This window comes from Protopterus annectens, chromosome 2.part0 (genome assembly GCF_019279795.1).
Source record: "Protopterus annectens isolate FY-2018-M chromosome 2.part0, PAN1.0, whole genome shotgun sequence".
In the NCBI taxonomy this organism is placed as follows: domain Eukaryota; kingdom Metazoa; phylum Chordata; order Ceratodontiformes; family Protopteridae; genus Protopterus; species Protopterus annectens.
The window spans coordinates 1,768,432,916-1,768,456,169 of record NC_056728.1 but is presented as its reverse complement, the minus strand read 5'-3'; positions in this window follow the sequence as shown (position 1 = coordinate 1,768,456,169).

Sequence of the window (23,254 nt, the reverse complement as noted above, 5' to 3'; positions counted from 1 at the left end):
GTTACCTCAGATTGAGTTTGCAAGTCAAACTAGGTAGAGGCTACCTCTGGTCAAATAACCTAAGAGAACCGGATGGTAAGATCCACTAGAAACCACAGGAGGGGGAAGGAGGGAGGGTCGTAATGACTGAACGAGGATCAGCAATATAGATGGAATGTTATGGTAAGACATAACTTCTTTATCTGATATTGTTAATCCTCGTTCATTCCTTACGCATGGGACAGAGTCCCCAGCTACCTCTATTCCTGGGAGGCACTCATGGAAGGACATTCCTGAGCACCATAGAACCGAAAGATCCTCTTCCCCTGGAGGCCAAATCCAATTTGTAATGATTGATGAAGGTATGAGGCATAGCCCAAGTTGCAGCTGCACAGATGTCATGTAAAGAAGCTCTGGCATAGAAGGCAGAAGAAGTTGCCATCGACCTTGTTGAATGAGCTTTCATGGTAGTAGGCAACGAGATATTATGTTGTGTGTAAATAAAGGTCACACAGTCCTTTAACCACCTAGCTAATGTGACCTTAGCAACAGCTGATCCTTATCTAGATCCAGAAAAGGCCAAAAATAACTGGTCAGATTTACGAAAGGGTTTAGTCCTGTTTAAGTAAAAACATATTTGCCTGTGGATATCTAGGGTATGTAGGCAATACTCTCCTCTGTTTGAATGATTGGGAAAGAAAACTGGCAAACCAATGGCTTGATTAATGGACATTTCAGAGATCACTTTAGGCAGAAATGATGGATTAGTTCTCAAAGACACTCTATCTCTATGAAAAATCAAGTATGGACTCTTGATACATAAAGCTTGAAGCTCAGAAATACGTCTGGCAGAAGTAATGGTGACCAAAAACAAGGTTTTCCATAACAAATACTTGAGGTCGCAAGAAGAGGCTGGTTCGAAAGGTGACATTGTCAGAGCTTGTAGAACTAATGATAAATCCCATGGTTGAATAGGTTCTCTAAAAGGTGGCTTCAGATGGTTCAAACCTTTTATGAAGGTCTTGCACAATTTATGGGACATAAGAGAGGAATCTTGGACACCCTCATGAAAATTAGAAATTGCAGCCAAATGAACTCTAATGGTAGAGGCTGATAGACCCAATTGAAAAAGGTTGGCCAGATAGTCTAGTATTATCGACACTGGTGCTGAAAAGGGGTCTACTTGTTTATCTTTCAGCCAACAGGTAAATCTTTTCCACTTGCTCAGATAAGTAATTCTAGTGGAAGACTTATGAGAAGCAATGAGAATATCACATACTGGTAAAGTAAGACCTTTCTGCCTGGCAATCAAGGGAATTGGAGTAGCCAAGCCATGAGCTTCAGGCTGTTCAAGTTGGGATGAATCAGGTTCTGTGGATGTGAGATCAACTCTGGGGTTGGATGGTGAATCCATGGTCGATCTAGTAGGTGAGGCCAAAGGAAGGGGAACCAAATCTGTCAAGCCAATATGATGCTATGAGGATCATCTTGCTCTTCAACTGATGGGCTTTCTTCAGAAACTGGGGAATGAGGGGAAAGAGTGGAAAAGCATAAAGAAGACCTGAGGGACAATCGTGGACTAGAGCGTCTCTGGGTGACTGTCCCGGAGGGGGAATCAGAGCGAATTAGTTGCTGCATTTGTAGTTGGTCTGGGATGCAAAGAGGTCGCAGCAAGGACAGCCCCAGTGGTGGAAGATCTCCTTTGCTATCAAGGGATTCTGGGACCACTTGTGAGGTTGAAGAATGCACCTGCTGAGTATGTCTGCTATCACAATGGAACTCCCGGGAATGTGCATTGCTAGAAGAAAATGGTTGGAGCCATTGCCCATTGCCATATCCTCATGGCCTCTCAACAAAGGGGGTAAGATTCGGTTCCACCTTGCTTGTTGATGTACCAGACCACCGCCATGTTGTCTGATTGAATCGCAATTGTCCCAGATGTCAGCAGGGGATTGAATGCTTGCAAAGCCAGAAGCACCGTCCTCAGCTCTAGAACATTTATATGCAGATGGGCCTCCAGTTCAGAGCAAGTGCCTTGGACTGTCTGTCCCTGACACAGCCCCCACACCCCATCAGGGAGGCGTCTGTGGTCACTGTGGCCTTGGGTTGTTGGGGGGAGAAGGGGCGAGACCATTGTGAGAAATTGTGTGTCGTCCACCAATTTAAATCCTGTTTGCACCTGTGGGTTACTTGAATCATGGCTAAAAGAGGATGCTGAAAAGGATACCATTGGGTGAGCAGTAGCCATTGTAGAAGCCTCATGTGAAACCTAGCCAGGGGAACAATGGTGATGGAGGCTGCCATGGAACCCAACAGATGTAGAACTGAGTGAGCTGTGGATTTTTCCCTTGAAAGGATTGGAATTAGTTGTTGCTTTATCCTTAGAATTCTGTACTTTGGAATAGCAGCTCTGCAGTTTTTTGTGTCCAAGATAACCCCTATGAATTCTGTTGACTGAGATGGGGTGAGATTGGATTTTTGCCAGTTTATGGTTATGCCTAGCCTTTGAGCAGTGAGGAGAAAGTATGCCAGGGCTTTTTCCAGTAGATGTCTGATGGGGGCGGAAATGAGCCAGTCGTCTAGGTATGGAAACACCTGGAATCCTTGAAGTCGCAAATGAGCTGTGACAACTGCCATGCACTTTGTGAACACTCTGGGGGCTGTAGAGAGTCCGCAGGGCAGTACCCTGAACTGGTAGTGACTGGCTCCCGCATGGAAGCGCAGAAATCCTCTTGATGGCCTGTCCACTTTTATGTGGTAGTACACATCTTGAAGATCTATCGACATCCAATCATCTTTTTCCAAAAGCGGAAGGATAGACTGTATTGTGACCATGCAGAATTTTTGTACTCTCACAAACTTGTTCAATACACTAAGATCTAAAATTGGTCTCCAGTACCCGGTTTTCTTTGGCACCAAAAATAGTCTTGAGTAGAATCCGGATCCTATCTGGTCTGGAGGGACTATTTGAATGACTCTCTTTCTTAGCAGCTTTTCTATCTCTAGTGCTGCTTCTTCCCTTTGACTGGGTGGAACATCAGGAAGGTTTTTTGAAGGGGCAGGACAAAGATCGAAGGGGATATGATAACCTCTGGTTATAATCCTTTGTACCCAAGAATCGGTGGTGATGGTTAGCCAGGCAGAAGGGTACAAGGAGAAACGTCCCCCAACCACCTCCAGAGGAAAGGAGTTGGGCTGCTCTTCAGGAGCGCTGGTAGGATTGACCAGGGAAAGAATCCCTAGAACCCTGGTTACAGGGACCCCCTCTGCCCTGAAAGGAGCGTCTTCCCTGTGAGTTCCCCCCTCTGCCTCTGGTGGAGAACTCGGCCTGTGTGTCATGGAAAGAACCCTGAGATTTCTTGAACCATATCTTCCCACTCTTTTGGTTTTGGGAGAAAGCACATTGAGGGGAAGAATAACAGACACCTATGGCAGAAAGGGTCTTACCATCTTGTTCACATCTGGCCAGTGTGCTTTTGACTTTGGGCCCAAACAACGAGGAGGCCCCAATGGGAGTGTTAAGAAAGGAAGCCTTAAAGGGTTCCTTGAAATTGCACAAGTGCATCCAGGTGTGTCGTCTCAAGACCACAGCTGAACCTGCTGCTCTAGCTGCTCCTTCTGATTTGTGAGATATCAGTCACATAGAGGAGTTAGATATAGATTCAATGGTGGTCAGCTGAGAGGGCACTTTGTCACGGACCTCATCAGACACAGCACCAGCCAAGGTTTCAGAGAGCTCAGAAATCAGATCCCTTTGAAGACTGGTAAAATGTGCCATATAATTCAGGGACCTGATAGTAAAGGTCGCTGAAGCAAAGGTGTGCTTCCCTATCCTGTCTAGGGCCCGGGACTCTTTATTAGGTGGATGGACAGTCTGGCTTTCTTCTTCCACCAGATCCTTTTTTGTTGCGGCCACCACCACCAAAGCATCCACAGGAAGACCTTTGGACCAATGGGGATCCGAAGCAGGAGGGGACAAAATCTTATCTGGCCTCCAGGGAATAGCTTCGATGGTATCAAGAGCCTTCCAAGCACGATGCACTATGAGCTGGACAAGTTCATCGGCAGGTGGAGTAACCCAGAAGGTAGGGGGCCAGGCGCAAAAGGCCTGCAGGAACACAGATTCCTCAGAGGTCAGATTAGAGGATTGCCAGTCACCTGTTTCAGGATTTCAAGGATATCACCAAAGAATACCTCAGAGGGTGACCGAGGGGATCCTTCCCCCTCATCGAAATCTATGTCTTCAGTGAGGGACTCCTCTGTGGAGTCCATGTGCTTCCTCTTACATGAACATTTCCGGTGGACCTCCTCAGTCGGAGAAGCTGGAGAAGGCAGCGGAAAAGGGTATTCCTGTGGGAATATGTCCTGAGGCCCTTGCACCTGGTGTCCGCTAGGTGCGACTTGTGAAACCAGTGTAAAAGAGGAGGGCAGAGGTATAGACAGTCCAGTATTGCCAGCAGCAGCGAAAGCCTTCTCCATCAGTTGGAAGGCTGGTCCACCTGAAAAGGAGTGCATGTCTAGGACAGGGGTCACCCCTCCCCTAACTGGCTCAGCCTGCCAACCCGGAGTCCCTGGATGGCTGTGGAGCAGCAAACTATGCGTGTCACAACTGACATCCTGGGTCATAGCAAAACTTTCCTGCCATGAAGGCAACTGCAGTTCCTTAGTGAGATCCATAAAGGGGGCGACTGTGCTATATCCATGGACTTCAAAGGCAATGAAGGAGGAGAATAAGAAGGGGTCTTTGGAGACGGGTGATCACCTTCCAAGGAAGGATAGTTTCTGAGGAGTGGGATACCTCTGGCCAAGAGCACCTGATCCACAAGACGCAACACATCATGTTCGGAAAGGCTTCTAGTGGACCTCACGGAGACTGAGGGAGAAACAGGCCTGTCAACAGAAGAGGCAAACTCTGTGCCCATCTCATCCATCCACACCGAGGACAATGGTGCCAAGAGAGACTGGGCTACGGTTGTCTGCACCGAAGAAGTAATCGGTGCCGAGGTCATGGTCTGCACCGACACAGGGATCGGTGTCGGAATGCTTGTCGGTGCCAAAGCTGGAACCGACAAAACTGGAGTCAACATTAATGGCGTCAGTTCTGAGGAAGATCTCAGAGCCAACGCAGTCAAGGTCTGCACCGACTGAACGGTTGGTACCGATACAGTGGCAATAGTCTTAACCGAGGAGCCCTTCGGTGCCAATATAGTGAAGGCTGCAGGAGAAGACGAAGCTGAGATCACTAATGGACCCGAAGGCCTCAGTGCTGAAGGTCTAGGCACTGAAAGCACTGGTGCTGACTGAGTGAGCTCCAGAGCCAAAACTTTAGCCTTTTTAGGTTTTGGTTTGCGGGAGTCCCCAGCCGGGGATGAAGACAAAGATTTAGCCTTAGTAGGAACATCCAAGATTTTCTTATGGGCTCTAGGAGGGGTTGAGGCCTCCAACCCAGAAATAGCCTCTGAAAAGGGAGATTTAAGAAGTCCCTTCAGTAACAGCTTGTTTTTCCTTTCCAACAAGGTTCTATTCAAAAAGTTCTCACAAATAGTACAGGGTGGGTCAACAAACAAATGGGAGGCTCCCAAACAATAAACACACAAAGAGTGTGCATCAGAAGTAGGTAGTATGTGTCCACAATCAGAACACCACTTAAACGCCGGACTACCTTTCTTATCTGCCATGACAGCAAATGAATTAATAGAAAAGGTACCAGCAATGGTACAAGAGAGTACCCGAAGGTATGAGAAAAGGAGGAAGGATTACCAATGATGGTAAAGAGAGAACACCGTGCGGTAAAAGTGGTAAAGAAAGGAGCAGAAAAACCTGAAGAAATTATGTACGCTAGATGCAATAGGGTAAGAGACAATGAAATCTAAACTTTTCTGACAGAAAAGTAATCTGAAAAACTATTAAACAACAAATAACTGTAATTAGCTCAAGAGAAGTAGCTTGACACGACCGAATGGCAACGTGGCAAATGAAATCTGAGGTAACAGGGAGAGGGGGGTTGTGGGTAAGAGTTTAGCTCAAAAGTTTGAAGCTGATGTGAGCTTGGAAAATGGCCGGCTTGGAACCAATACCCATGAGTAAGGAATGAACGAGGATTAACAATATCAGATGTTATTTCGCAAAGTCCGGTTATTCGAAAGTACTATGAATTTGTTTATTAGCATAATTCCAAAGAGCCCAATGAAAAGTAGAAGTCCAGAGTACAAAGACATTGGACAATTACTGGCATTAATTCTGGCATATGTGCATGTGTGTATGTTTATATTTGCAAAACCCCTTCACTGGCATGGGTTAATATGGCAGACAGATTTTGAAAACCCCTACTGTTTGTATTTGATCAGAATATTGCATAGAACTGGAGACTATCTGAGCAAGAGTATGATATTTTCAAACAAGCAGCTTATGCAGATAGAGATGCACCCAAAAGGGCATTCATTTTGCTAAACCTAGCAGGGTCAGAAGCCATACAAAGACAGCGTTCATTTGTGTATGCACCAGCTGTGTATAAAGAAGAAGGTGCAGACCACCATATTATTGTACAAGCTGAATCAAGAGAAAACCCTGAGTGTTTGAAGTGCAAGTTTAGAGAAATGTGTAACCCCCAGACAAATATTGCATTAGAAAGGCATTTGTTTTACACAAGAGATCAGAAACCAAGGGAAATATTTTCAGCTTATATAACTGACCTGAGAAACATAGCTAAAATGTGTCAGTTTGGTGATCTAAAAGATGAGGTGATAAAGGACAGGCTTGCATGTGGTATTAACAGTGCTGCTGTGAGAAAGATTTTATTTTGTGACAGTGGCTTAATGTCGAGTAAAGCCATAGAGATTTCTCAAATCCATGAGGTAACAGAAAAACAAACAAGGATGCTTGCGAGTGACAAGAGCATGGTTTCAGTTGGTTCCAGAGCACATGTAGATAGTATGCAACATGTGGCAAACAAGAACAGGCCTAAGCATGTGGCAGCTACAGGATTTCCAAAGAAGCCACAAGGTTTTCCAGAAAGGTCCAAGAAAGGTGCAGGCTCCAGCACCAGCTCAGTGCAACACAAAAGTGAATTAGCAAAACCCAAATCTAGCTTTATTTTTAACTGTCACAATTGTGGTGTGAATCATGAGTCTAAAAGAGAGAAGTGCTTAGCATATGGTCAGAAATATCACAAGTGTAAAAAATGGAATAATTTCCAACAGTTTTGCAAATCAAGTAAGCCTCACACAGTTGTAAAGAAAGGTCGCACAAAAAAGAAAGCTGATCAAGTAGAGCCGAAAAAGTCAGCTTTCTATGTAGATGGTGTATCAGTGCTGGGTGAAAGAGTTGATGCAATGAACTTGTTAACAAGAAGTGAAGTATGTTATATTGTCCTGATTAATGGAAAATCCACAGAGCTCAAAGTAGATACTGGTTCAAAGTGTAATGTTATACCAGCAGACAGAGTTGCAAGAGTGAGAGCTAATGAACAATTCAATGCAACCAGTAAGGCAAGACTTGTTGCTTATGGAGGTGAAGGGTGGGGGTGGGAGGATGGCATAATGGTTAAGGTGTTTACCTTGGAGACACAAGGTGCACTGTTTGATTCTCACATAGGGTAACTGGCTAGGCTTAAAATGGCCCAAAAGGGCAGTTAGCCTAGTACTATTCTATAAACCTAAGAACCTATGAAACCAAAGGTTCAGTGATACGTTTGTGTTATTTGGCTGATAACTGTTGCAACTTGTTATTCTATGTAGTCCAAAGACCAGTGCAATCTTTATTGAGTCTCAAAGATAGTTTAAGAATTAATCTGCTTTCTTTTGCTAAAAAAAAGTTCATGTGAATGCAGTTCAGAGTTCCAGTTTCTCTAAAGCCATTTTCTCAGAGTATGCTGATGTCTGCAATGACAAGTTAGGCAAACTTCCAGTTGTGTATTTCATGAAGTTAGACCCTGAGGTCACTCCATTAGCCAGACCAGCAAGAAGAACTCCAATAGCGATGCAAGACAACATTAAAGCTCAGTTGGATGCAATGGTGCGGCAAGGTGTGATTTGTCCAGTCACAGAGCCAATGGAATGGGTGTCATCCATGGTAGCCGCTCACAAAAAAAGGCTCAGATGAAATCAGAATATGCATTGACCCAAGAGATTTGAACAAAGCATTAAAAAGACTGTATCATCCAATGTGCACAGTTGAAGAAGTTGCAGCTGTAATACTGAATGCCACTGTATTTTCTTTTTTGGATGCAAAGAGTTCATTTTGGCAATTTATGCTTGATCACAAATCCTCATTTCTAACTACTTTTGGTACTCCATTTGGCAGATAAAGACTCCTAAGGATTTCATTTGGAATAAATTCTGCAAGTGAAGTTTTTCAGCATCCAACAGAGCAAATTTTTTAGGGTTATCCATGTGCCATAATAGTAGATGATCTGTTGGTTGGAGGCAGTGGTGAAGCAGAGCATGACAGAAACCTAAAGAAAGTTTTAGACAGAGCACATGAAGTGAACTTGAAGGTCAATCCTCTGATGTGCAAATTCATACTTTCAGAAGTTACGTACGTACATTTGTTTACAAGTACAGGATTGAGACCAGACCTGACCAAGCAAGCAGCTATTCTAGAGATGTCAATGCTGGACAATGTACAAAGTTTACAGCATTTTCTGGGCATGGTCAATTATTTAGACAAATTTATACCAGACTTCAGTGAGTTAACGGCATCTTTAAGAGAGCTAACAGTCAACTATTTTGCATGGTCATGGTTAGAACATCATCAGAAGGCATTTGAAGACCTTAAGCCGAAAACTGCCACCCCCACCTATGTTAGGATACTACAATGTGAACAAACCAGTTATTCTTTCCTTTGATGCTTCAAAATTTGGCATAGGTGCAGTTATACTCCAAGAGGGCAGACCAGTAGCCTATGCATCTAGAACACTAACGCAAAGTGAGATGCAGTGCGCGCAAACTGAGAAAGAACTTTTCGCAATAGTATTTGCATGCTCCAAGTTTCATGATTATATTTATGGTCAAGCTATTCAGATTGAAACTGATCATCAACCTTTAGTTACTGTTCTAAAAAAGCCTATGCATTCTGCTCCAGTGAGATTACAAAGAGTGATGCTCAAATTGCAAAAGTACAATTTCAAATTGGTCTACACTAAAGGTAAGTTGTTTTATCTGGCTGATACCTTATCCAGATCTCCTAGAATTACAACAGAACAGCTTGATGCAGAGAATTTTACTTTGATGTGATGTCAGTGCATAATTTTTCCACCACTAGATTTGATGAGCTAAGCGATCATACTCAGACTGATCCAATTTCACAGAAGCTAAATCACTATATTAATGTCAGATGGCCATCAAAACAATCTAGTGTATCACCTGAAGAGCAAGCGTATTTTCCTTACAGAGATGAATTGTTGATGGAAGATGGCATTATTTTCAAAGGTCCTAAAATTGTTGTTTCTGCTTCCTTACAACAAGAATACATCCAGATTTTGGATCAAGGTCACCTAGGAACCATATCCACTAAGAGAAGAGCACAGGGATTAGTATTTTAGCCTTCATCACTGAAAGACATTGATAGAGTTCCTTCTACTTGTTCAGTATGCAATAGTACCAGATCGCATTTGCAAAGAAAACCACTTCAAGCTAATTCTAATTCCTGAACTACTTTGGCGTACTGTAACAACTGATATTTTTGAGTGGAACATTCAATACCACTTAGTTTTGGTAGACTCTTATTCAAATTGGTTCCAGATTGATCTACTACCTAACCTAACCTCAGCTGCTGTTATTACTAAGTTGAAACATCATTTCTCATTTCATGGTAGTCCACACAAACTTTTTTCTGACAATGTTACTCAATTTATTAGCCAGTTGTTTTAGAAATTTGCAAAAGAATGGGACCTTGTACATGTCACTAGTAGTCCTGAATATCCTCAATCCAATGCATGTCTATGGATTACCTGTGATTTCTGCATGCTAATCAGTCTCATAACAATTGCATGGTCTATTTCTCAATGAGAGAGGATGTAGATCAGAGTGTAAAGTGTGTGTGCTTGTATCTTGAAAAATCATGCGAGACTATACATGCACATATATAACCCACACGCATACACAACCTTAGTGCCATTTTGTAGAAGCAGCTAAGAAGGTGAGCATGCATGATCATAGTCATTAATTGTATATAAGTTACTTAAGTTACAGTCTATAGTCAACAGTAGTAATGTGTTTGTATGTAATAAAGCTGGTTGAACGGAATCCACAAAGACTCATTTATTTGTGTCCTAACACAAAAGTGAAATATTATAAAGGTATAGTTGCCATACCTTGTAGGACAAGGCCTGAAAAAAGTGGCTCCCTGATTGTGCATAACTATTGTCTGTGTGTAAGCCACTGCTGTCTGACAGACAAATGTTACCAGATTCAAACACTTGGCTATTATACTAGGCTCTCTCGAGACCTCTATATTGACTGCACGTGCCACATCATATAGCAGTAAAGGCTGTCACAAATAACCAAATTCAATGTGTGCATTAAGAAAGGAGTTACAAATATAATATGAACAATTAGATTTAGTCAGAATGCTGGTAAGGAGATACACATGTTACTGTCCACACAACAGTGAGCAGTACAATATCAATGCTTTTTTGACAAAGAAGCTATTTCAATCGTGTAGTACATGCATTGCCACAGAAATTAACCACAGTCTATTTGTGTAGGTGCGCTATACAAGCCAATACTCATTGCATGTGACACAGCAGCACTCACAGCATGACATGCCCTGAATAACCATTTTCACTGTTGTGCAATCACAACCTGTGATGATATATTATTGTCTAACATAAAAATGGCTAAGCATAGCTAGATACAATGGTGTTTATGTAACATCAGTACATTCATATAATGGTGCCCTTTCAGAAATTGAACAACAAGCTGTGTGACTCTACTGACTAATGACATGTGGATGAACCACAAGTGCCACAGTGGAAGTCTTAACACAAGTGTGAAACTCCACCTACGCTAAGTTATTACATCAGATATCTGTGTTGCAATCTCTTTGCGATAAAAGAGATGTGGAGGCCTCTCCCACTGTAAATGGACACATTATAACTAAAGTGGATGCCATTCATGCATTACAGTATAAGGCCCAACAATGCTAACAGTCACTGAATGTGGATGATGAACACCTACCTATCTAGTTACACCATCTATACAGCACATTATCAGCATTCAGCACCACAGGAGAACATAAGTGAGGCATACAGCATCTACCAAGGGATGACATCAGCAGTGTATTGCCAAGGAGATGTTTCTGGTAAAATAACATTTACAATCATCAGGGGGTGTAAAATTTGCCACTGCAAATGTGTGTAAAAAAGTCCTGAATTCATTTACAGTCACACATACACTTGTAGAAGTTAAGCAATGCTGTATTTGAATATCCTGTCTATCTATTTACACATTCTAGAGAATAGTGTAAGAAATGCAAGCATCACAGGAGAAGTCAGACATTTAAAGTGTGACAGTTCATTTTAGAAAGAATGACCTCATCTGTGTGCTGCAGCAGGAGTGTAATCAGAATATAATTTCATAATTGTGTGCTCTTATTGCTACCCCAACCCCTTGTCATTTGAAAAATTGAAATCCCCTCTCCCAACTTGCATCACCTTCCCTCTAAAATCATTAAAGTGATATTTTGTCAGTCTATGACTACCTTATTCGAGGCATTAATGTATAGAGTTGTGGACACAGTATGACCAAAAAAGTAATGGAATCACTAAGTAAATGTATCGAAAATTATATATCTATCTACAACCTACACATGCAGACACACACACACACACACACACACACACACACACACACACACACACACACACACACACACACACACACACACACACACACGTTTCCCATTCTCAGCATTGAGCCTTCTACCTGTCTAGTGACACAATCAAGAGAGTATTGTATTAGTAACAATGCCACAGGAGAAATCTGACCCTTAAGTAGTGAGAGTGCACTTTTGTCAGGATGACCTCATCAGTGGGTTTTAGAGAGGATGTTTCAGTAAAAAGTGGGATAAGGGGGTTGTGTGAAGAGTTAAATGCATTTTCTTTAGAGGAAGTGGATAGAGCATCAAGAATTACACACACTCAGACATGCAAGCAAGTTTCATACATTGACCATTGAACCTCCTACGTATCTAGTTACACATTCTAGAGAGCACAATATTATTCACAAGTGCCTGACTTTAAAATTGTGAAGTTGCACATTTGTACTTCTTAATAATCCACTGTTTGGAGTAGATGGTAATGTGCATATGTGTGCACAGAACAATGTAAACACCACTTTGATTGTCTGATGTAATTACATACTTGTCTAATAGCATTTAGATACTGTCCTTAATATACATTGTGTTACTGTGAGGGACATTTATATTTTTCACCTTATGGGATGCCATAGAAAATTGTTGTAAACCAGTTGATTATCAATCAAACTTTCCTACTACTTCATGCTTTGATGATTACACACATATTGTCTCACACTTGCACAATGTGCATTGCCAGGACAAACATGCAAGTCATATAGGACAGTGCACTGCAGAATAACAGCGCTGGATTATGTGAGAATACGTTAACCAAACTTGTAACACAGTTGCAAATGTAAACATTACAGAGCAGATATGTATTAAATGACTGAATTAATTGAGTGAACATCATTCTGAAATTAAGATAACCTGTTGACAAAATAAATACAGATATACAAACGTTGTGCAGCCTAAAACAATAATTATTTGATTTTCCTTTTTTATGTTACTCTTTGAGCACAGCACTGCCAAGCTGAATTGCACTCCTGATGGCAATGTATTAGTGCATGTATAATCATATCTTGAAGTGTTGAACTTAGACTGGGAATTAGTGCTCTATGTTGCTCTGTGCAAACTTTTGCTCAAAAATAAATACAATAGAGAGCAAGCACATTCATGTAGCAGCAGGATAATGATGTATTAGGGAAAGGTGTAGCCAACATTTAAAGCCACAGGAGTCAGACAAAACATTCTGAAACATTTTTTTCATTCATCTGGATATGAACCTTCAGAGCATTCCAAGAAAAAAACATTAGTAAAAGTATTATCTAAAACACCACTTAGGAAGTCATAATTGTAATATTTAACATTTGACTTCAGATTTCAGCAAATGCAAATGTATGTACAGTAGGTATGTATTCATCTTCATTAGCCTATTGACCACTCTAATCTGTACATCCAACTCTTCAGATTATTGAAAACTACATTAACCTGAATAAACATAGCTAAGCACAGCAGTGAGAAGTGCAACAGAGTAATGTGACAATAGGTAATAAAATCACAAGCTATTGCCTAAGCTGTGTGCTTCCATTTAGCCTTGGTTGCATTTAATGGCCAGTGCCAGACATTGTACAAATGCAGAGGTGGAAGATTAATGATGCAGAAGGGAGAAGATACATTGACAGGGTGAGATGGAGGCAGGGACACAGTAGCTTATGACAGTGGATGGATAATTTTGCCTCATAACAGTATGTAGCCAACAGGTACCTATAACATAGTGTACCAAAAATGTCAATAACACTTAGGTAATAGCTGGATTAGAACCCCTGAATGAAGTCAAAAAATCTATGAATACGTGTGAGCATTATTTTATCACACCACAAAGGAATTACTACATGACAGCATTTAAATAACACAGTTGAAGCACAATGACAACTTACTGAAGCAGAAGGGTTGAAAAGAGACAGACAGATGCAGAGGAAATAGCAACAATATGTTGTGTCAGATATCTAGGAACATTTGTATGGTGTTCATAGCTCTCAACCTCTTAGCACAAAAAATCTGGACAAAGCCAAAAATAATGGGGGGACAAAGTCCAAAAAATTGGGACAAATTTTAAATATTGTTCTTATAAACTTAGAAAGCCGCTAGAATAAAAGGTATTGCCATACATTTTCTGAAGGATATGAAGTCTGAAACACAAATGCTTGTCATTATTTAATGAATTCAGTCCTCACTGATTTGCTGCAAAAATCCAGAGAAATCACAAATTTTATGAAGACTGGACCAAAATTATGAGGCACAAATCTGGGCATTCTGCAAAAATCTCTACAGCTGAGAGGTATGATGGTGTTTTAATCTTACTTATTAAATCATCATTAATCTGTCATTCTCTGTACAATCCAGCATTTTCCATAAGGAGAAATAAGGGTAGGAGATGCAACAAATATGAAGACATCAGCAGAATAAGGTTGGCTTAATAAGTGTCCTTGGGGTTGCAGCACACCAACCTCTTAGAGCAAGACATCTGGACAAAGCCATGCATAATGGGGGGGGACAAAGGCCCAAAAATAGGGACACGTTTTAATTATTGCTCTTACAAACGTAGAAAGTTGATATAAAAAGAAGTTATGTATTTACCATAACGTTCCATGTTTGTAGTCCATCTCACCTACATTCTTGCTGGATGGGTTCAGAGCCTATAGTAAAGCTCGAGAGCGTTTACTGGCTTGAGGGTAGCCCCTATCCTATGGTGCCTCGTGGCAATTCCCCATATCTAGTTTGCAAGAAAGCAATAAGTACCTATCAGATAAGAAATATCAGAGATGCATATATACAGACAAAGGATTTTGAAATATAATCCATGCCAGGTGGTCAACAAAAGAGAACCAGGTCAGACAGCACCAGTATAGTCCACCAGATCCCCCAGAAACAGGAAGGGGGTTGGAGGGAGGGATGTAAGAATGTAGGTGAGATGGACTACAAACATGGAATGTTATGGTAAGTACATAACTTCTTTATGTTATGTAGTCCTATCTCACCGTAATTCTTGCTGGATGGGACAGCATCCCTAGCACCTATATCCTGGGTGGCTCAAGCGAAGAGACTCTTCAGCACAGTGGACCCAAAGAAAGACCTGTCCCGGGAGGCCAAATCCAATTTGTAATGAGTGACAAAAGTATGTGGTCTTGCCCAAGTAGCTGCTGCACAAATAGTATCAATTGGAAGCCTAGATCTAAAGGCACATGAAGTAGATACAGCTCTAGTAGAATGACCTTTGACTTTGATGGGTAATTGTTTGCCAGCTGATTGATAAGCAAATGAAATGCAATCCGAAAGTCATTTTGAGGGTAACCTTAGAAACAGGCAAGCCCCTCTTCTTGTCAGAAAAGGAAAATAATTGATCTGATTTTCTGAATTCTTTAGTCCTGTGTAAATAAAATCTGAGAATTCTGTGAACTTCTAACTGGTGTAGTCTATACTCAGATTTATTAGAGTGGTTTGGAAAAACACAGGTAGTTCAATAGTAGTATTCAGATTGGGCTCTGAGCATACCTTGGGAAGAAAGGAAGGGTTCATCCTGAGTGAGACTCTATCCTTGTGAAAAATAATGTGAGGAGGTTGAATAGTAAGAGCTTGCAGTTCTGAGACTCTCCTAGCAGATGTTATGGCTACTAAGAATATTGTTTTCCATGACAATTTTAGGTCTGATGAAGAGGATGGCTCAAAGGGTGCAGACATCAAAGATGAGAGGACTAAGTTAAAGTCCCAGGGTTCTAATGGCTGTTTGATTGGAGGCCTGAGAAGAAGAACTCATTTTAAATAGGTTTTACACAAGGAATGCTGCGTGATTGGATTTCCCATGAAGCTAAAATGAAAATTGGAAATGGCAGTTAACTGAACTGTAACTGTAGCGGCTGCCACTCCTTCATGAAAAATTGATGCTAGGAAGGATAAGATAGATTCTATAGGAGCCATATATGGATCTAAGCCCCGGTTTGTAGCCCAAATCGAAAACCTTTTCCATTTGCTGGAGTATAGTTTCTGAGTGGAAGGTTTATGGGATGAAATTAGAATGTGTTTGACAGAAGGGGATAGAGGAATACACCTGGCTATTCGTGGAACTGGAGCAGCCATGATGTCAATTTGAGGATGTGGATGGTGGGGTGGAACTGTCCCGATTGATGAATCAGGAGATCTGGAGATGGGTCCAGAATCCATGGTTCCTCCAAAAGGTAGGGCCACAGGAAGGGAAACCAAACTTGTCAAGGCCAGGAAGGAGCAATGAGGATCAAGGAACTCTTCAACTGTTTTGCTTTCTGTAATACCTTTGGAATGAGTGGAAAAGGAAGAAAGGCATAAAGAAGTCCCGGGGGCCAATCGTGGACTAAAGCATCCCTGGGTGACATTCCCAGATGGGGAATGAGGGCAAAGTAGCTGCTGCATTTGGTGTTCAGGTGAGTGGAGAATAGGTCACAGCAGGACTGGCTCCATCTGTGAAAGATCTTTTTCGTAACTTTTGGATTCATGGACCACTCATGAGGCATCAGAATTGCTCGGCTGAGTTTGTCTGCTATTACGTTGGATTTTCCCAGGATGTGCGTTGCTGTCAGGAAGCATTGAGTATCCATCACTCATTTCCAAACTCTTAAGGCCTCTACACAAAGTGGGTAAGATTTGGTTCCCCCTTGCTTGTTTATATACCATACGACAGACATGTTGTCTGACTGTACCGCAATTGTCCTGGTGGGAAGGGAGCTGTGAAGTGCTTGCAATGCATACAGCACCGCTCTCATCTCCAGAACATTGATGTGCAAGTGGTTCTTGTGGTTCTGCCAAGTACCTTGGACTGTTATTCCCAGATAATGCCCCCCCACCCTATCTGGGAAGCATCTGTGATCAAAACTGCTTTCTCTTGGGGAGGAACAAGTGGACAACCTAGGAGAAGTTGTTCTGTGTGCAACTACCATGTCAGATCCTTTTTGCAGGTGTTTGTTATAAAAATCTGGTGAGACAATGGAAGGTCTTGCATTGACCATTGGGCAAATAGCCACTGAAGTATCCTCATGTGTAGACGAGCAAGAGGAACTAATAGGATGGAGGAAGCCCTAGTCCCTAGGACTTGAAGGACTACTCTGGCCTGAACTTTTTGTTTGTTTAGCAAGAATCCAACTTGACTGCGTAGAAACTCTACTCTTTCTGGTGTTAGTCTTGCTGACATGGTGGTTGTTTCTATTTCTGAGCCTAAGTATACAATGTGCTGCGAAGGAGATAAGACTTACTTTTTTAGGTTGACAGTGATGCCTAGACTAGTGCACAAGGATAGAGTCTTGTCCCTGGTTCTGATGAGTTGATGCTTGTTGGTAGCAGTGAGGAGCCAGGCATCTAGGTACAGAAACATCTGGAATCCTTGACGTCTCAGGTGAGCCGTTACCACTGCCATGCATTTGGTGAACACTCTCGGGGCTGTAGTGAGACCAAAGGGCAGTGTTCTGAACTGAAAATGACTGGCTCTCAGCCAGAAGCTTAAGTGTCTCCTGGAGCGCCTGTCCATTTTGTTGTGATAGTACGCATCCTGGAGATCGATTGAGCACATCCAATTGTCTTTCCCAATAAAGGGAAATATCAACTGCAGAGTGACCATTCAGAACTTTGATTTCTTTACATACTTGTTGAGCCTGCTGAGATCTAGTATTGATCTCCAGTCCCCTGTCTTTTTTGGAGTAAAAAGAATCGAGAGTAAGTTTTGGATCCTACTTGCTCTGTGGGGGCTTTTTGGATGACTCTTTTTTGCAACAATGAGATGACCTCTGATGTTGCACGGTCTAGTTGGATGGGTGGTATGTCTGGTAGAGACAGGTTTTTTGGGGGTTCAGAAACAAAGGGGATCACGTAACCTCTGGATATTATGGTGTGTACCCAACGATTTTGAGAGATGGCTAGCCAGGTGCTTGGGTACAGTGATAGATGACTCCCGACTACCTCTAGAGATGGACAGTCAGGCAACCCCTCAGCAACGATGGAAGGGACAATCAGAGAAAGATTTGCTGTCTCCCTGATGCTGCGGACCTCCTCTGCTGTGAGGGCTGTGTCTTCCATTATATCCTCCTCCTCTGCCCCTAGGGGAGGGTTGACCTTGTACCTAAGGGAAACTTTTTTGGGCTTTATAGAACCACATTTTCCCTCCTGTATTACCCTTGGGATATGGTCTAGATGGGAGGGAGAAATGAAGTCTCCGAACTGTCTCCTGTACCAGCTCCTTGGGTCAGTGTTGTATGTGGCATAATCTTTACAATGTAATCCAGGACCTTTTCAATCTTGCCAATACATGCACACAGGTCTCCTTCCATGATATCTTCCACCAGCCCTGTCAGCTCCTGCCAGGTGACAAAATCACCACCTCCACTGTTACTGCTACCTGATGCAGGTGGAGAAAGTATGGCATGGGGTTGTGGAGGCAACACTGACAGGTTGTAAACCTGAAGTGCTGGGTGTCTGTGCTACCTCTCTGTGCTGTAGCTCATTTTGTTTTCAGTAGCAAGGTATGCAAACACAAGAATGCTAATAAGTTATAAAAAATGAAATAGGGTGGAGGGAGACAATAAGATAATTAGATCCATGGCATGCCACATTAATGTATTTATTCAATACAATTTGGGGGGCAATAAGTAAACATTTATGATACTTTAGTACTGTACACCTTTGTCACATCCATATTTGATGTTAAGGTATGAATGTATCATAAAATGGAGAAATATCACTGCTAGGGTATAAGAAAGAATAGGCTTTATTTCTCTATGATGGATAGGATACATGCATTCAAACGTAATAATTGTAATTACCACATTTGAATTGTTCCTGACATATTCTTGCTGTTAATCTTTTAGTGATACTATTCTGTAATAAAAACGAATTGCTTCTTTTGGGTAATGAACTCACAAACAGTTAAGGTGGTATTCTCTTTGCCTAACGCAAGCAGCAACAGTTATTGGAGAAGGCATGTCTGCTTGATATCAAGGTTGAGGCAAGCCTGCACAAGATGCTAATGATTGATGGATTGGCAATAACTTTTGGCTTGAATTTGGACCTTAAGTTATAATTACCCCATGCCTCTCAGAGGTGAATTAATCTCTCCTGGTGCATCTCATAGTTTCCAGCTATTTCCTCTGCAGCTGTACAATACAAAAAGAAAAGAAAAGAAAAATATATAAAAGCATAATGAGTAACTGCTTTGACTGGTTAGATCATTAATGCCATATCATAGACAGGTTACAGGTCAGTTTATTTGCACAACTAAGAGGTGTTCACAGTTCTAAATTCAGCCTCCCATCAGCTTAGGAGATCCTGCTTGTGCTTCTTAAGGTGACTATCGTAGTAACAACATTATTCCCCCATGCATGGAATGTCAGGTGCACTGGAAACAGCCTTGGCTAAGCTATTCCAAGCTTCAGCCTTACAACGAAATCTGGTATAATCCTCCTGCTGCAGCCTATGACTGTACTACTTCATGAGGAGTGCCACAAATTTCCTGGACTCCTCAACACCCCACCTTTGTGCTTTAAATTTAGCACCATTCTCTCCTTTGTCAGCCATGTCTGCAAAAGTCAAGCTAAAAAATATGTCTGAATTGATGGCCAGTTCAGATCTTACATGTAACTGGTTGTGCACAAAGATGCACAGCCATACCAACTCCATCTGTGCTATTGAAAGCAGATAGACTCCATGGGAAACACATTGGAATTACTTACATCACCCAGCAGTACAGGTGCGAAACATCGCATTGAGCTTTGCGTGTTTGATGCTCAACCTACTGACACAGGTTCCAGTGTTCAACAATGGAATGCTTAATCGTATGGCTTTTAATCCTTGCAGTCTGGAAGGAGAAACAGGATGAATTGTAACATAGTGTGATGTCGGGGCTCACACAATGTTAAAATATTGTTGTACCAGCTGGGAATTGAACCCATCAGAGAAAGTATGCAAAACTTTAACCTTAACTTATTAATTGACATTGCCACAGGAGAACTACCTTTTAACTCATTACATCCGAGTTATGCCTCCAGGTGCATCTGCAGTTATTGTCTACTGATGCCTCTAGGACATAAATATCACTTCTTCATATTTACATTAATAATTCCAAAACCACTCTACATAACAAGGTATCAGAAGATTTTATCTTGTAGTATACATGATGGCAAACACAATTATATCGATATTTGACCTCTGCCAATCAGTATTTGTTAGAACTTTAAGGTTGATAACTTCATTTTTTAAAGGTTCAAGCCACACCCACTGGGAGTTAAAGGTACACACTCAAAAGAGCTGTACTGGAGGGAATGAGTTAAGCTTGATATTAAAGATACACTAATTTCAGAATGAATGTAGATACACTTCAGAAAGGCCTGTATGTGTCTCTGTGTGATTTTAATTAGTCGTGGGAATGCATTCCTATATAAAAGTCAATATTTCTGTTTGTAAATATATTTCAGATGGATGCAGCTGAGTGAGCTAGGTAATACAGGTTGGGGTATGTTACCTACATATTTCACAAGACATAACTGTCCTAAACATATAGTTAAGATATGTGATGAGTCATGATGATTATAACAAAAGTACTGTGCCCATCATACATATGCAAGTGAATTTTAAATGAAATATCATAATTTTCATGTTTAAGAAATTTAACACACATTAGCCTGATGTTGTATGTGAAGCATTAATGATACATGCTAGCATTACTGATACTTTCCTTGCAATTAACATGGTTAACATTATCATTTTTCTTTAGTTTAACTGTCCTAATCAAAATACAGCAAGAAATTGAATTTTTATACCCTTTGTAAAAGTCTCTTTCAGCTGGATTTGAACTTTTAATCAAACGTGTTCTTCATCTAAACCAACTGCACTTACATCTTGTGCCACAGACATAGGGATGTCATAGGTGGAATTTCGCTGCTCAGTCCTGTCCACAGTGCTGAGGAAAGTGTACTACTTACAGGTGTGTTTGCACTACATAAGGCATCCTAAACTATTTTTTTCACTTTTTTCCTTAAGTGGCAAGTAGTTTTTGCAGACTGCTAACTGGAGAGCAAATGCAAATTAAAATGAAAAAGTAAAAAAATTACATATTGCGAATAATTGCAATGTGAACTCTAAACAGGATTCGAACAATGCATCATATGCCTTATTTCACTCAATTCACTTCATTTACACCTTGTGCCACAGATCTGAACATCTGTCAGGTGTATTCTCTGTATTAGTTGCTATCTATGGTACTGAGGAACATGCGCTGATGTCAGACGTATTTGTTTTACATAAGGCCTAAACTAAAAGTTTCACTTTTTTCCTTAAGTAGTGAATTTTGTTTGTGCACTGCTAAGTGGAGAGTAAATGAAAAAGGCATTAGGAGAAAATATGATAGAGAAAAAAGCTGACAGTAAATTCACTGCGATCAATGGGTATATGTAGTAATGATCAGAGCAAGAAGTGCATTCAAGTGACATATTCATCCTTCGCACATCTCATTACAACATCAGAAATGTACTTTATGGAACACATTATCAGACTTGTGTTAATGACAAATAATATGAAAGTGGACAGACAAAAGCTTGCATGTTGTTATCAATATTAACAAGAGTTGTTTTTTAAACAATACAATGGTATCACAAAATGTGATTAAATATGTATTCAGACCACCTTCTGTAAAAATGTCAGTTAAGGGTATTTGAAAAATGCCTCAGCTGTTCTTTTTCTCTAGGCTCACTGCACTTACACCTTATGCCGTATAGAAAGTGACCTGACAGGTATTTTTTCAACAGTGAGTGCTATCCAGAGTGCTGATGTCCACACAATGCTGCAGTACATAAGGCAGCCTAAACTAAATTTTTCACTTTTTTAATTAAGCCATGAAAGTACATTTTGCACTGCCAATCAACGTGCAAATGCAGAAGGCAATATTTATCAGAAGCACTAATTTGGGATAACAATGTGAAGGAATATGAAATGAATCACAGTGTACATCTAGCAATGAGAAAGGCTACTACTACATTACACTGATACATTCAACCTTCTCACATCTCCTTGCCACATCAGTACTATCATGTATGTCTCACAGTACCAAAACTTTAGCTATTGCCCTGAGAATGGAGAAGAGCACAGGGAAATTGCCTGGGTTACCTGCACAAGCATTGTAGATAATCCCTTGGGCATTACAGACAACCTGACAGTTTACAGAGTGAAAACTTTTTTTTTTGTTGATGTACCTCCTTCCCTGTTTCCCAGGTGCAGGCTTTATTACTATGTGTGTGCATTCTACGTCCCCCAACACTTCAGGAAAGTGTGCTATGCATAGAATTCTTGCATAGTTCTTGCTCTCTCCTGCAGGGTGTGTGAGAAGCAGATGTCATCCCTTGCATGTAGTAGTATTGCATTTAAATGCTGATGTCATATTCTTGAAGCTGATGTCTGTGACACCCCTAATATATCCCCTGCGGGTCTCTGGACGGTACCAGTAGCTATTATATGTAATGCTACATATACTTTTATTTCCACTGGGATGGATTCTCTGCAGTTTCCTTAGGGTCTGGGGTGGGGGTGGCAGAGGTTGTATATTTCCTCCACAGTTTCCCTCTCCCCTGTATCTATCAACAGTTTATGTGTCATGCAATCTATAAGAAGTCAAACAGGGTCTAAACATACTTATTCTTCTTCTTGCTAGAGATCTGGCAGCAGCAGCAGCACCCCGACTTAAAGCTTGTTGTACATAAAGCAAAATATTAGCAGCAGTAACTTCTAGCATGCTTTTTTCTAAATGTAATCATGCTGTATTCCAAACAGTTTTTGGCATACATGGCAAATGCCTACACTGAATGTATACAATTGCTTTCTAGCTTTCTGAATAGCTCTACCATATTGGATCAGTTAATTAGCATGTACTTCAGCTTCTTTTGCTGTCACTAGCATATTCTGCCATTTCTCCTTGTTTGGCAGGTCTACACATCATGTAGAAGCATTTAATGAATACTAAATAGCGCTCTGTAGTGTAGCTGTTAATGAACCCAGCCCATAGTGTGAGATATGATCAGGGAAAAAATGCATATAAATATTTTGAAGAGAATAGGGAACCATTTTATAGATTTATAAAATACTGTAGGAGTAAAGACATAAAAATCAATAAACTGTGTTTAAATTCTACAGTTTATTCTCAAATACAACAGGTTACTGATATGGTTACATAATCTTATGCAAAACAGTTTGGTTCCACTAAGTGGGTGATAAATCATGACAGTAACATCCAGGTTTCTTCAGATACTGAAATTAAATTAGATTATATTGAAAAAGAACAATGCAAACCAGACCCAAGCAAAGCACAGGAAGGACACAGAATTAGCAATAATGACCTGAGAACACTTCAGCATGAATTTACAGAACTATATCTATTATTCACTAGATTATTTAAGTATGGGGATTCCTCAAGATTGGA